The 15,247-nt window shown below is 39.6% G+C and overlaps 1 long non-coding RNA gene across 1 annotated transcript; it reads right to left on the minus strand.

Annotated features, from left to right (window-relative positions):
* Positions 1 to 848: 848 nt before the first annotated feature.
* On the minus strand, positions 849 to 13,693 carry LOC115613904. The gene is made up of 3 exons (XR_003993564.1): positions 13,603 to 13,693; positions 2,167 to 2,171; positions 849 to 863 (listed from the first exon to the last, which is right to left on the minus strand). It is a non-coding gene; the product is annotated as an uncharacterized LOC115613904 (long non-coding RNA).
* Positions 13,694 to 15,247: the final 1,554 nt, after the last annotated feature.

Raw genomic sequence — 15,247 nt, forward strand, 5'->3', positions numbered from 1 at the left:
AACTAGCAGCATTTGTTTCCTGTGCATCACTGTAAGTGAAGGCTTGCAGGAATACCTCCTATCTTCCTAGGAAATTATTTTCCTTGCAGCACAAAGGAGCTGTGCTAAAGATCAGAAGTGTAACATGTAGCCTGCTGAGCCTTCTTCACTCAATCTTGTCCTAGATATGGAGTTATATTTGCAAGTTCACAACTTTCTGAAATGGAAAGTTAGGTAAGATAAATGACTAGTTCTTAGAAGAACTCAGCATATATATGCCATACATGCCTATGTGGAGTGAAATGTGCCAGAGCTAGAAAGAGGAAGAATGAGCATGAGCAAACAATGATTCTTGCAATCAAACTCCTTGATTGCTTTGCAAACTCTTCAATGGCAGCAGTCAACAGTGAGACCGTAAAGTATGGAATTTGAGTGATTGTATGGTCCTCGGAATGCTAATAATTTGATACCTAACCCAAGCTTTTGACTTATGAGGTTGTAGGCTCTTGACTTAAGAAAGCCCTGTTGTGCGGTATGTCCTGCAATGGAGTCTTGTGGCAGTAGTAAGAAAGAAAAACCAAGACCCACAGACAGTTAAATCAGAATGGACTGAAGAAATTAACATGTTTATCAAAGACTGTCATATCCAAATGTAGTAAAATCCTTCATAGGAGAAGCCTAAGACTATAAGGGAAGGGGTCTTGTGTGAGCAGATAGCTTTTTGAAGGCTGTGATTTCGGTTCTCTCCACCACAGGCTTTGGATTGCTGTAGCCTTGAAGCTGTGGGCTGCTAGTTGATCTAGACTCCTCAATTTTCTTTTGGCCGTAGCTAATACATAGCTACTGTGGCCACCTCAGAAAATGTATCAAGCACCTCTGGTATGCTTCAGAACAGCCAGATTCATTATTCAGGTAAACCTGTGGTAGAGATGCACTGAAATACCTTAAGGAGCAAGAACCAGGAGACTTTAAGGCTAAATACTCAAAAGAAAGCTATAACAGGCTGGACTAGAAGGCAGAAGATGACATGGATGTAAAAGAATCTTGAAGAATTCCACATGGAGAAAAAGTACAGGTAAGAAATACCACCATACATTATCCATTGTTAATGGGAATCTTTAGCTGAGGTCTAAGGTATTATGAAGGGGAGCAGTAAGATAATTATTAGGTGAATTTTAGCAGTTGTAGTAAATAATTTCTTTATATAACACTGTTGTGAAACTCACAATGCAATATTAAACTACTTCTGCCATCAGGATTAAGAAAAAACACACAGCGGACCTTCCTGGCTGGAGTGTCTTAATTGTAGCCCATGAAAAAAATCTATTTAAACACCCTAATAGAGTCCGTAGTTCTAATTTAAAGATCTTCTTTGCTGGTCTGGGTGCTTCTCACTGCCACATGCCAAAAGCATTTTTCACTTGCATAGGTAATAATATGCCTATCTTGTCATAAACATACACTTACACAGTGAATCACTTGGCAGTTGGATTTTTTTTTTCTAGATCACTATCAAGTCAGCTAGCTTGAAGGAACAACAGGTTATTTTCAACAGCTGGCATGCTCTGGCAATAAGTTGTCCTGTTTTATTCACATATTTTCATTTTGTCTTCCTTTTACTGACTTACCCATGATGGATTTTATTTAAAGCCAGTAGAATTATTAATACCAAATAAAAAGAACGTGCTTCTATAAAGAGATGGAAGAGCTACATTACAATGCCTTCAAACGTGCTTTGTTCTATCGAGCATATATGAATAAGAATTGAGTACAATGAGGTGGGGAGGGGAGAGAGAGGTATCTCTCTGTCTGTACCTGTATATAAAGCCACAGACACATCTGTTGCTCTACATATGAAAATGCTATTTTAACAAAAGTAAGGCTTTGATGTACCATATATTTCTCTTTAAATTAGAAGAAAAACATGCCTGCTTGTTTGCAATGGGAATATTTAGAAAATGAGGTGAAAAGGCCTTGGAAGAGCATGTCTGAGTGGCAGAAAAACAAGAAAATGAAACGGTAGGTAGAAGTAAGATGATCATCCCTACATGTTAGAGTTGGTATTTTATGATGCGTGGTTTTGTTCAGGATACTGGCAATTTGTCGTGGGTAGCCTCTTCTAAAACATTAACCTTCAGGACCTGAGTTCAGCTCACCAAATCCACAGAAATAATTCTACTTCAAAACAAGATCTCTTGGAGTCTGACTTGGCCTTTGAAAGGTTGGATATGCTCTTTTCTGCATTTGAAAGTAAAGCTGTAAACATTGCAACCACAACACTGGCAGTAAGAACAGCTGCTATTTGCTTCTTAACACCAGCAATTGCATATGGATTGTTTGCAATTAAAAGCTGCCCAAAAATTTGCAGATACAATTACAAGTTCTTAGGGAAGCAGCCAGTGCATGCGAGGGACTTAAAATGGTGCTATTTGATTATAAAGATGCAGTCAGCAAGCGACCACAGGACTGAGGTGTTGGGGTGGGGTTGGTGGCGCTGAGCTGGGCAGGCAGAGAGCAGGGATGGAGGAGCACAGTGATGCTGTTGGGGAGCTGTTTTTAGAAAGCTGTTTATGGCAAAGATGCACAATAGCATCACTCTTGGGGCTGCCCTTCACAGCTCCCCAGTAGTGTTGCCGTGCTCCTCTTTCCCTGCTCACTGCCTGCCCAGCTCACCTGAGCCCATGGACAGGGATATATTGTCTGCTCTCCACCTTGCTGTTAAACAGAATACACAGCAATAGGATATGTCCTGGATACTGTCCTTTCTTGCCCCTCCTTTCAGAGGACTGCTGGCTGGTTTCCTACAGCTGCTAACTGTTGCTGAGCTGACTAGCTCATCTTTGTCTGCTCTTCATGAGCAAGAGAGCCTTTAAATCCTCTCACAAAGATGGATTTTCAGATGATGTGTGATCATCTCTTTGAAGACTGAAAGCAGAGAGCAGTTATGGTTAATGGGATACCTTGAGCTGGGGGTAGGAGCTGGAGGTTGCTGGATCAGGAAGAATGGCATTAGAAAACAACCCAAAATCAGAGCCATGTTCTCTGCTGTGCTGTATGTGAATACGTAGAGCAGAGGAGCCATTTTCACCTCCCTGCATTGGAAGCCAGCTGAATGCCAGTTCAGCATCTGGCAAAATTTAAAATATCCTGCGACCCGGAAAGTACAGCATCTAGGTCTAGATGCACATACTGTATGTGCACCAGCCAGCTGGTTGTTGCCAGAGTAGTGCTGCAGCTATTCCCCCAGCAAATGCCTTACCCCAGCTTGGAAGACATGTGCTGCATAACAGCCAGGTAGCCTTGTTTTAGCCTGCTCATATGTTCTATTGGGCTTCCCAATAAGGATGCACCACTCAAGCAGCTCAGAGTGGCTGAGGAGGTTGTGGTTCAAGCTTCTGGCCTTCTGCACCATGGGAGACCTGAGGCAGAGTGAGGAGAAACCTGAAATGCACCACATCCAAAGGAGAAGCTGCCAAATATCCACCTATGCTTCTAGTGAAGAATAAAAAAAGGATGCTTTTAGAAGAGGAAAACATTTGGTATTCAAAGACCAACAGCCTGCTAAACAAGTATCTCTGTGCTTCTCATTTAGCTTAATGACAACCAGGAAAGGCTGGCAAGCTTCTTTCTTCAACTTAGTGAAGCATTACGTTAGTATGTGGGAGTATTGGCTCTGGCAGGCATTGTCTGCTGTTTCATTTGTGAGGAAAGAGGCTGTATGCATTTTGAGGAATCACAGTGAAACCTATACTCAATTTGTGGCAGAATAATAATGTGATCTATTGTACTGCTTTTGGAAGTGGAAAATGAGCTCTGCTCTAGGCGTATGATTTTCTGTCGTGGAAGCAACAGAAGTATCAGTAACATACAGATGCTCACGCATGCTGTTACCCATGCACAAGGTGTTTGCTTGCTTATGAGCACACATACGTACCTGTACTGGGAGGGGGAGAATTCACCTCTGGCATTATGGCCTTTAGCTGTGCAGATCTTCAGCCTCTGTAGCAGAGGTTCCCATGAAGCGTTAAAGGTCATGCTGAAGAGTTTATTTTGAAAGCTTGAGGATTATTCCTCCACCCAAATTTCAGTTATGGGGACCTCAAAAAACTAGATTTTTTTTCATGGAAATAAAAACCTAAACAAACAAACAAACAAAACTCTCAGAAACAAAAAGGTGTCTGAGTAGCCACATTATAAACAGGTGGAAGTTTTAATGTCTGTAATACAACCCTCTGAGCCAGTGCTGTACATATTTCCCTCTGGAGACAAGGGACTGTCATTGATCAGGCTGTGGTGCTTACAAAGCAGTCAGTCAACGCTGAGCAGAAAAACGCAGAAATGTTTTTGCTGTAACAAGTTATGGGAAAGAATAGAAGATAATCCTTTAAACAATAAGAATTGACACAAATTTTCCATAACAAAGAGAGGGAAATGTGTTTCAGAGATGCAGAAAAAAGGTGTAGTTGGCAACATTTGAATGTTTTTGTCTTTAAATACATCCATCCACCAAGTTTGACTAACAACTGATCTGTAGAGAGAGTTGCAGGACTGAACTCAGAACCAGTTGTGTTATTTCAGTGCCCAGAGAGTGATCAGGCATATTTGGATGAAGTGATGCTCAGTCTAGAAAAGAATAAAAGAGAGAGATGGGAAAGCAAATGAACAAACTGCCAATGTAAAAACTGTGTGAAAGTAAAGTTTCTGTCTTCCATGTGACATAAGGTAATGGTTCTGCCTGATGTAATGGGGTAGAAACTGTTTTCTCAAATTTAAAGGATCAGAAGAGCAAAAGGAAAAGAAAAAATAAAATCACAGTATCAATAGCTACCGTATTTCTCTTCTAGATTTCTGCAGATACTTAGCAGTATCTTAAAGAATGAATAAAGCCTAAACTGAGACAAAAGGAAATAATTCTGGGCAGTAAGGGAAAATAATACTGTTAAATATTTGATGAAACAGGTGTATAAATTACTGATGGATCTACCATCAGCTTTGCTCTATCACTATAGGAGTAGTGGACTAGGGGAAATGGGTGCTGGTATCAGACTTACAGTAGCTCCTGTGTCATCTCACTTTCCTCTAGTATGAAAAGGAATTAACCCAAACTCCCCAACCCAACATTCAGAAGCCCAATGAATGAGATTTTCTGATTTGCACCAAGCTAGTTTTTCACCATAATCTTCCACAGTCATTGCTGACCCAGAAATGTCAAACTCTTTTAAGTCAGTAGTGCTTTCTCAAAGCAAATAAAGCAAAATATGCTGGGCTGTATAAGGAGAAGCAGGCCAGCAGACCAGGAGAAGGTTACTGTTTGGCTTCCTCTGGCACTGTTGAAGCTGTACTTGAAGACTGTCTAATTCTGGGCTTCCGATTACAAAGGGTGTCCAGTGAGGAACAGCAGGAAGCTGGGCTAGCTTAGCATGAAGAAGAGGAAGCTGTTACCTGATAGTAGCCTGCCCCTGTCTGAATGGCAAAGATGACCCATGGGTGGTGGTGAATTTCAAAAGTCAGCTAGCTCAAGCCTTCGCTGACCTGATTTAGTATTGGTAATAGCACTGAATCTTCTGCAGGTTATGTCTGTAATGAATGAGAGATGAAAAATCCCTCTGAACACGGATTCCTCTGCACACTGGGAATGCCTGAGGCTGTACTGCTGTTAATGTCCTACACACTCTTGGAGAGGGGAAAGCAGCCACACAATTTCCATCATAGACTAGTTATAATATGTAAGCCCATTAAAGCCACCAGGGACATGCTCTTCTGATTTAAGGTCTCAAACCCAAGTAGTGAAAAATCTTATCAGAGGGCATACATTGGCTTTGCTTTGCCAACCTTCTTGCTTAATTTATATATATGGTATATTTACCAAAATACCATTAATGGGCATCTTGTATTTTAAAGGGCCAAGTCTTAATATAAAAGAGTTTCCCTGTATTTCAGCAAAAGGGAAGCATCCAGCTAGAAATCTTAAGTGAAAAAATTCTGTTTCTGAGGTGCTGATGACAGAAGATATCTTGCTTGACTCTCACTGGAAATAATGAACTTTAAAAAGATTTTTAAATAATTTATTTGATGCAGTGCTATGCTATCATGCTACACAGTAAGAATTGTTTGTAATTGCTTGCAAGCTGACTGAGCTGCTGAATTTGCAATGAACACCCATTTATAATTTACAATAGTGAAAAAGAAAAAAGGCTAACTTTGCATCAGTTTTCCCCATTTCTCTTACACAGATTCTCTGAGACCTAATTAAAACTCTGTTTGATTACAAAGCAAGAAACTGAACAGGCGTTTGCAAGATTTTAGCGGATATAGTCCAGTATTTCTTAAATAGCTACATTATGTATTTCAATGGCACATTAATTATGTAGGAAAATTAACTTCCAGAAGTAATTAATGTAATCACTTTTGAAAAATTTAACCAAAAATCTAAACATTAAATTTTTTCATACAAACTACTCAGGGATGGATGAAGACCAGGGAATTGAATGACTTGAGGGGTCCCTCCAGTTCTGTCTTACTGCAAGCTGACATTGAAGTCGATGAAGGATACGAAGGAACACCTTCTGCCTCATTTTTGTAAGTGTTTTGTCTCCTTTTCTCTCCTGACTTAGAGACTCTTGGTGGAAACAGTCCTATTAGCAGGAGTCTGAAATTGTCCTACAGTTAAACTATGTAGCAGACTGTCTGAATGTGATCAGAGATGGTTATGTGAATCCCAGCCCCACACTTAAATTGTAACCTGGCTACTTTTTTAGGACGAAAGACGTATCTAGTCACTGGAGTTTTAAAAAACAAGGCACATGCAGTGTCTTACCCTCATCTTGTACCTTTGCATTTTCTGATATGAAATGGAAGTCTCTGTGGGAGGAGTTGCAGCAGTGGCAAACTGTTGCATCTACCCCTTCTGCTTTGCTCCATCACTTTGGGACTAGCAGACTGGGGGAAATAGGTGCTGGTGTCAGACTTGCAGCAGCTCTTGTGTCATCTCATGTTCCTTCAGTATGAAAAGGAACTAACCAAAACAAAGGAGGATCACAGGTTAGCTGCTTTTATTTAATAAGTCTCCAGCTCTGGTGGTAGATTTTTTGAGGCTCACACAGACATGGGGTTCCTTTATGTAATAATTTTATTTAGAAACCATGTCATGCATAGTCACTGTATATTTTTGTTATCTTTCTTGTTTAAATGCACTTACTGTGTTGAGTATGGGCTGCTTGGGAAAAGACAAGCAGAACAGTAAGTTTCAGGTGAGTCACCTCCCAATAACAATGTTGGAGAGGTGGAATGATACTGGAGTTGCTAAAAATAAAGAGGCTACTCAGGAGCTCAGTGGCTTTCTGGGTAAGGCTTGTAAACCTGCAAGTGCAAAGCTTCTGACTGGGTGTAGTTAGCTCTGGGATGAGGGCATGATGTGAAGTTACCAGTGAGTTGCTTATGCTGGGATTAAACAGAGGCATGTTGGAGAGCAGCACCTGAGGCAGCTGTCTCCAATCTGCTTTGAGAGGAGAGCAAACCATGGGAAAGGCAGGGTTTTGTGGAAATGTTGTTGTAGTCACCTTTCAATAACTGTGGGGAAGGGTCAGATAGCTTTCTAGTCATATCTGGAGCCAAAAATGTATTATGAGGCCCAGAGATTATATTATAAGGGCAACACTAAATAGCTCACAAACTGAGTTACTCAGTGATTAAATTATAGGGACAACACTAAGTAATTCACAAACTGACTCTTTAGATCTAAACTCTTATTATCAAGGTAGAAAAGTCTTAATATGCAGGTTTCCTATTTTGTGTATTTTGCTAGCAAGAATCACATGAGCAAACAATGTAAATTAAATATGCAAAACAAGATAAAAGTAAATGGATTAATACAACACGAAAATAAGCTAATTAGCAAACTGCTTAAGATGACCTGAGTAAACTAAACCTTTTTAATATGTTCCATTGCATAATCTGGAAAAGCAGAGGTCATGTTTATTTATCAGCCCATCAGACCCAGCATTGGCTTAAGTTGCTCACAATGATGGTAACAGAATGTTTGTATTCTGGCAGGTATTGAATATAAATATGGAGTCCATATTAAGAGTACAGTGTTGATGGTGTATAATGCAGAGTGCTCATTGTCTAGGTTGTCAAAGAAAACTCAGTGTTTAATGACTGAGCACAACATAAGGATACATAAAATACTCTAATGCAGCTCAAAGTGACAATGGTTCCCATATGTAACTGGCAAAGAATATGTACACAGATAGTGATTTTTGCAGCACTGTCTGTGGCCTTTAAAATCTATCCACTCGTGAGTTTGTAGACAATGAAATTATAATAGGGAGGGTTTCCCAAGGAGCCCCAATGAATTCCTAGTGTTACCCTAGAATTTAGGATTACTGAGTTTTTAAAATGACATTGTGGCATTTGGAATGTGATAGGCTGTCGGCTGCTTACAGGCATACAGCATCTTGTCCAGTGCAGGATCTTTAGTCATGTAAGTCATTACAAGGAGTTGGCAAAACCATTCACTTGAAATTGGCTTGGGAGTACAAGATGGGCCTTTGAGGAAGCACATTTTTTTCAATGACGTATAGAGAAAAATAAGGAATCTGAGTGTCAATACTAGAACACACAGATATTGTTAGCCAGTAGAAATATTTTGATTGGCTAATGCCACTGAACTGTGTGTTTTTGTTGGTGAGTTTCTTGCTCTTATTCTCTTCAGTGGGCATGGTCCAGAGCTTCATTTCATCTCCTCTCTGCTGAGAGACCAAGGGAGTGCTAAGATCTACTGTCTCTCTTCACTAAAATGGAGGGTGTAATGCCTCTGGCAGAAGTATGCAATCTAAGTGACAGTACAGAATGAATGTAAGATATATCTAGTTGCAACTCCCATCACTCAGTATGGCAACAGGTCTAATCTGAAATATTTTAAAGGGGGAAAAAAGGTATTTTAGAAGTAGATATTTTTCATAGAGCATTTCAGTTACCTGAAACCCAATTTTCTGTTGATAACTACTGACTTCAACTGAAGTAAAACTTTCTTGAGGGAAAAGTCTAGAAAACTGCTACTTCAGGGTAGCTACAGTAGGTCACAGGTCTGAGGTAAGGTAACTGGTTCTGGCTGGAATATCATAGAAGCCCATTGCTGTGCTATGTTACACTCATCTCTGAGATTGCAGTATATACATATGCTAAATCTATTATTATGCAAAAACCGACATAACCCTACATAGTTTTTAGAGATTTATTTTGCTCCATACAATTTCCATTTGATGGCCATTCAGTGTTATAGGGGTCATTATGCAAATTACTATTCATAATATAAATTATCAGATAACAAAATGGGTTTTTTTGCTCTGTTTCAATGAATGGATAATTATATAGGCGCAGGGCAGGAAATTCGAAGCTGTCGAAAGAATAGGTCAAATGGAATCTGTAACAACCAGATGCAATATCATTCGTCCAGGCTCTTCTCCAGTGGGATTATTCCAGCTCTGTATATTTCTGCACACGACAGGGAATATGTCTCTTAAATCTGGCTAGGTGAAGCTAACAACATTTGTCTCTATTTTAGTTTACATTTGGTAGGAGGCTGATTGCTTGCTGCTATTGGATCTTGGTACATAAAGACATCTTTCTATTTTTATATTTTTTCTTCTGTGCCTATTCTGATAATTATTGTGCCATTATGTATTATTAGCTACAGTTATTTTCCATTCTTCTTTTTGATTGGTCTTTGGCCTCTGGCGATACAAGCTGCATAGGTTTTCCCATGTTATTATTACTTAACAGAGTATTTAGAGAAGGATTGGGCAGACAGTAATTAGTCACAACAAAGATTTTCAGGGAGGAAAGTCAATATAAAAATTCCACAGGCTGCACTGAATAGATAATAGATGCACAAATCTATCCATTTTAATTGTTTTGGATATACCCATAGGAGGGAGGAAGATGTAGCCTTTATAATGCATTAAGCAAAGAAAAGAGTTGTGTGATACTGATGGTTAATTCAGTCCCTCATGAAAAATTCCTGCCAGAACAGGAACTTGTTGAGTATGCAGAGTATTGCTGCATATTCCTAAAATGTGCAGTCAATCTCTGGGGTCACTAGTTAATTGTTTTAACTGCCAACTTCCATATATTACATAAATCTAAAGGTAATGACAAAGAAATGTAGAAGAGGGTCAGAGCCATCATGTTTCTTCATTAAAAAATAATAAAGGACTCATAAAACCCCAAGCACTGTCTTTACGATGATTAGCAAGAATTCCACTGGTAGTGGGCTCAAGTAAATTCTTGCCGTACAATTAATTTTTCAGAGTTGTCATTTCGTCAAGTCCTTTTAAGTATTTCTCTTAAATTATGGTTCTATACATCTGCATAAACAGTATTTTGTTCTTAAATTATGGTTCTAAACGTCTGCAACCTTTGCCTTGTCATTGGAGATTGTAAAGTGCAAGATTAGGGCAGAGGATCACTTACACTCAAGACATTAAACTGAACTGACACCTTTCCTGCAGTATTTGTGGTATTAGCTATACTTAGAAAGAGAAGTGAAAATGTAGCAATAAATTTATCTGCTGCATTTGATACATTTCCAGTGTCTCATGGGTCCCACTGTAAATCTGTGAAAATTTAAGAGAAAAAATATTGTCTTTATTATGATAATGTACAGTTTGAAGTCATTGCAGAGTAAATGGTGAAACAAGTAGATTTAAGTGAAAGTTCTCTTTACATAGGATATTCTTCAATCAAAGATAAAAAACATCAAAAAGATATTGCTCTGGAGAAAATGTGGTAGAAAAATTTTTACAATGGATGGTTACAACAAACACACCTGTAGCATTGCTAAACTTCTGTTAGAAATCTGAAATCCAAAAAGTTTACAGTAGCCAAGGAGCTAATCCAAGAAGCTCAAAGCCAAGTTGGATGGGGCTTTGAGTAACTTGGTCTAATGGAAGGTGTCCTGGCCCATGGCAGGGGAGTTGGAACTAGATGATCTTTAAGGTCCCTTCCAACCCAAATCATTCTATGATTCTATGATACAGTACCTTAGCCTGGAAATACAGTGAAAGATACTGCAAAAAGATGCTGTGTGAAAACTGGAATGTATCATCTTAACTTTTATTTCAAAGTCTGATAAGGAAAAAAAAAAAAGAAAAACCCAATACTCTTTTCATGTTAATTCCCAAGAAAAAGAATATCAGTAATAGACCTGGAATACTCTCAAGCTGTAAGTGTGGGCAGGTATAAGGTAGCTTCAGCTCCACTTGCTTTTGGATGTCTATACTCCTACTCTGAAAGACGCCAAAAGAAGACAATCCTTTTACTGTGGCTGCTGTGTGGATTGCCCTTGCTGATGTGGGAAGCCTGTTGAAGTTAAAGCATACTGTCTATTTTCAGTGCAAAGTTTTCTATCCGAAATGCTGAATCTTCAAAACTGAAATGATTCACAAAGAAATGATATTTTAGATACTGCAGAGGTAGAAATATTTTTAAAATGTAAAAAATTTAAATAATATGTAATAAATATTTCACTGATTATCAGTTACCAAACATATTTATTACCAGAATAATTAAAATGTTAACTACCAAATTTTTGTTTCTCGGTCAGATATCACTGTTGTCCAAGATGCTGCCTCTTCCCACCTGGTCAATGGAAATGACAGAAACTACCTCCCACCTCCCTCTTTTTACCCTGTTAATGGCTCAGGGCCCAATCCTGTCTCCTGCAGTTTTCAAAAGCCTGCTTGCAGGCTGTACTTATTAAAAGACCACTCAGAATACTGAAAGCTAGAGTGTTGTGTCTGGGAATGGCAGCCGCAATTCCATGCACTAAGCAACACAGTATCATTAGTCTTGTAAGCACCAGCAGTCTCACCAACATCTATAAAACGCAGGTAAGTGACAAGGGATAACTTACTTGAGCTGACAGAATGCCACTGGGGGTGAACGTACCTCTATCATCCTGCACACTTCAGCCCAGCCCCTCCTAATCTAAAGCAGAAGACAGAGAAATCAAAAGCCTGTCTAAGTAGGCAGGATTTGGTGCAGCAATGCAACAGATGTGGAGGACAGAAAGCATTTTCGGCCATTGCTGTTCCTTTACAAACATACTCAGACTGTGTAAATATTTCTCCAAATGGATTTCAGACTGCTTAGCTCCAAAGCTTAGTATTTACAACCTTTGAACAAAATTTTGCATCCATAATCTTAAAACAACACTTGTAGCTGCACTTAAGAAAAAACCAAACAGCTTAAATGAATAAATACTCCTTTGGAAACAAACCAAAAAGGGCTCTGATCTGAAGTACCCTGACTGGTTTAGAACTTTGGTAACAAAATGTGTCTGTATTACTGTGTCCATTATTAAAAATCACATTTCTTGGTCCTTGTCTCCACTTCTCCACCCTCCACTCTCCCTGCTGAGGGAAGCTGCATGCACATGGTCATGTTTAGCAGCATTTCTGTTCTAAAATGGTGCTTTCCTTGTGCAGGATATTACAAGAGGCAACTATGTGCTTGCCTTTCATTTAAAACAAGCTGGAGGAAGCCACCCGATTTCCATTTGTGCCATTAGAAACCTACTGCTGCTTTGAGGATATGTTCCCCTTCACACCTCCTCCCCTCACAGTAGTGATGAATGTCTGGAAACATGCCATTTTTCCATACTCAGGAGCAGGAGTGGAGTCATGCTGTGCTTATGCCTCTTCCTTCTACAGGGGCTTTGATGGAGCACAGTCCCCCATTCTTGTTCAGGGTCATGGAATAAAAGCACTAAATGCCACCAGGAAATGGAAAAATAGAGCAATTCTTAAGGGAGTTAATACGGCTTTGTTGAATTTGGTTCTGGGAATCCTTGTAAATGAATACCAGAGATTACAAAAATTGTTGTTATCACAGTTTTATTGTTATCTGTTCTTGCTGGTGCTATGACACTTCACTGACTGAGGACTTCACTGTGTAACAAAAAGATGGTCTGTTCCCCTGGAATTAGCAATCTAAGTTGGTATTTGGCTGCTTCCTTTGCTCAGTATTAAAACCTGTCTTTTAAACTTTGAACAAAAGCCTTAAGAACCATTGGTACTCATTTCTGATAAGCATTTTTCAAATAAAAAAGTAAGGTGGGACTTTCTCATATAGCATTCTTTACTGAAGATTCAGCTTTAGAATGAATTTAAGCTGTGAAGACAGCTCCCTTGGACATCTGTGGTGGTTTGATAACACATTGTATTTGACAGCAATATCAGCTTTAAGATTTTCCAGACTTATTACATTCCTGTGTCCTGCTCTCCACTCCTCCTCTGCCTCCTGGCTTATCGTACAGTATATACTAACACAGTTGTTTTGTTGGTATGGTCTACATCCTTGGAGGACTTTTTAAGTTAGATCACATATCTAATCTGATTAAGAGCACAGGCCCAAACTGCATTTTGCTTATGGGAAGGCTTTGGGAGTTGCAGTCGTAAAGCAGTGGGGATAAGAGGCAGGAATCATAGTATCATAAAAAAAGACCTAGGTTGGGAAGGATTTCTGAGGGATCAGCCTCTGGCTCAAGGCTCGGCTGCCACCAAAGACACAGCATGTTGCTCCTGGCTTTATCCAATCAGATTTTGAAAATTTTAAGTATACAGTCTGAGAAAGTTGGGAGTGTTCAGCCTGGAGAAGAGAAGGCTGCGTGGAGACCTCATAGCAGCCTTCCAGTATCTGAAGGAAGCCTACAAGGATGCTGGAGAGGGACTGTTCATTAGGGACTGTAGTGATAGGACAAGGTAACAGGTTCAAACTTAAACAGGGGAAGTTTAGATTAGATATAAGGAAGAAGTTCTTTACAGTGAGGGTGGTGAGGCACTGGAATGGATTGCCCAAGGAAGTTGCCATTGCTCCATCCCTGGCAGTGTTCAAGGCCAGGTTGGACAGAGCCTTGAGCCACGTGGTTTAGGGCAAGGTGTCCCTGCCCATGGCAGGGGAGTTGGAACTAGATGATCTTAAGGCCCTTTCAAACCCTAGCTATTCTATGATTCTATACAAAATCTGTAACCTCAGGTCTGCAATCCTTATGCTAATAGTACTGCAGAGGACAATATAGAGGTTGTTTGCCAGCTGTGTTATATTTTCATAGCTGAACAGGTCTTTGGACTATCACCCCTTCTGTTCCACTTTAGCATTGGAAATATTAGTTTATGCCTCAGAGGAATAATGGCAGCTCTGTAAGGTAGTTGCACTTTGACTGATGAGCCTTTCCTCATAACGTAGCTAATTATCTCAGGAGACATATGCTGACAGGTCTACAGTACTTCCAATTTGAAACCAGCCCAGGTAACTGTTCTGTATGTATAGTGAGGTAGTGCACTGTATAGATTTCCCTGATTGCTCTTGGACAATGTGCAGCTGACATAAAGAACGGGACTTTGGAATATGAGCCAGACTTCTCTGTTCGTATGTCAGTGCTTGGATCTAACTCCTAATCTGATATCCAAAATAAAGAGAGCTGCAAAATCAACTAAAGCTACTGCAGTGCCTGTATCAGTCCATTTGCTTGTGCATTAATTCTTTATGTAACCACATGGAAATAGCTGGGTACATGGTGCATGACAAAGCAAGTGAAGGGTTTCTGTTTATGCAACAGGGTTGCTAAATATTTACATTTTGTTCAAGCTCCTGAAAACAGCTGAGAGGTAAGTATGCCAGGCAAACCAGACCTACTTGCAAAACAATGATTTATTCAGTCAATTTGTCACTTAGCTGAAGTCTGTATTCAACTTTAAAAAGAAAAGAAGAAACAGTGAACTCAGTCCATTAACTTTAACCCATTCAGTGTAGAAGTTATCCTGCTTCAGCTAAAGCAAAAGAAAAAAAGAATGAAAAAGTATTTGTAGGATCTTTAATTAAATAATAAATTAAATATAGGCATAAACTGCTGAAGAACTTCTTGCAGACTTCCTTTCTGAAATTCATAAATTCCTAGTTAAATTCATGTAAAATATTGCTTACCAAGTGAGCTGGAGAGTAATAGCTCTGCTCTCTAGTGCAAACTGGGAATGGAGCGGTGTTGATTCATATTAGATTTACAAAGGCATTTGGATGCTGAAAGTTGGATTTCGGTTGACTTCAGCAGCAGTGACTATCCTGACTTCTCTGTCTTCTTAGGTGCTAATGTACCTGTGTGTGCCTGATCGTCGCTCCAGCTGGTGGAGGACCAGAAGCAGATAGTATCAGTGCAGCATCTCGCAACTGAACTAGAAGGTACTGTCATGAATGTTTCTGCCTCAGTCAC

This window comes from Strigops habroptila, chromosome 10 (genome assembly GCF_004027225.2).
Source record: "Strigops habroptila isolate Jane chromosome 10, bStrHab1.2.pri, whole genome shotgun sequence".
Classification (NCBI taxonomy): domain Eukaryota; kingdom Metazoa; phylum Chordata; class Aves; order Psittaciformes; family Psittacidae; genus Strigops; species Strigops habroptila.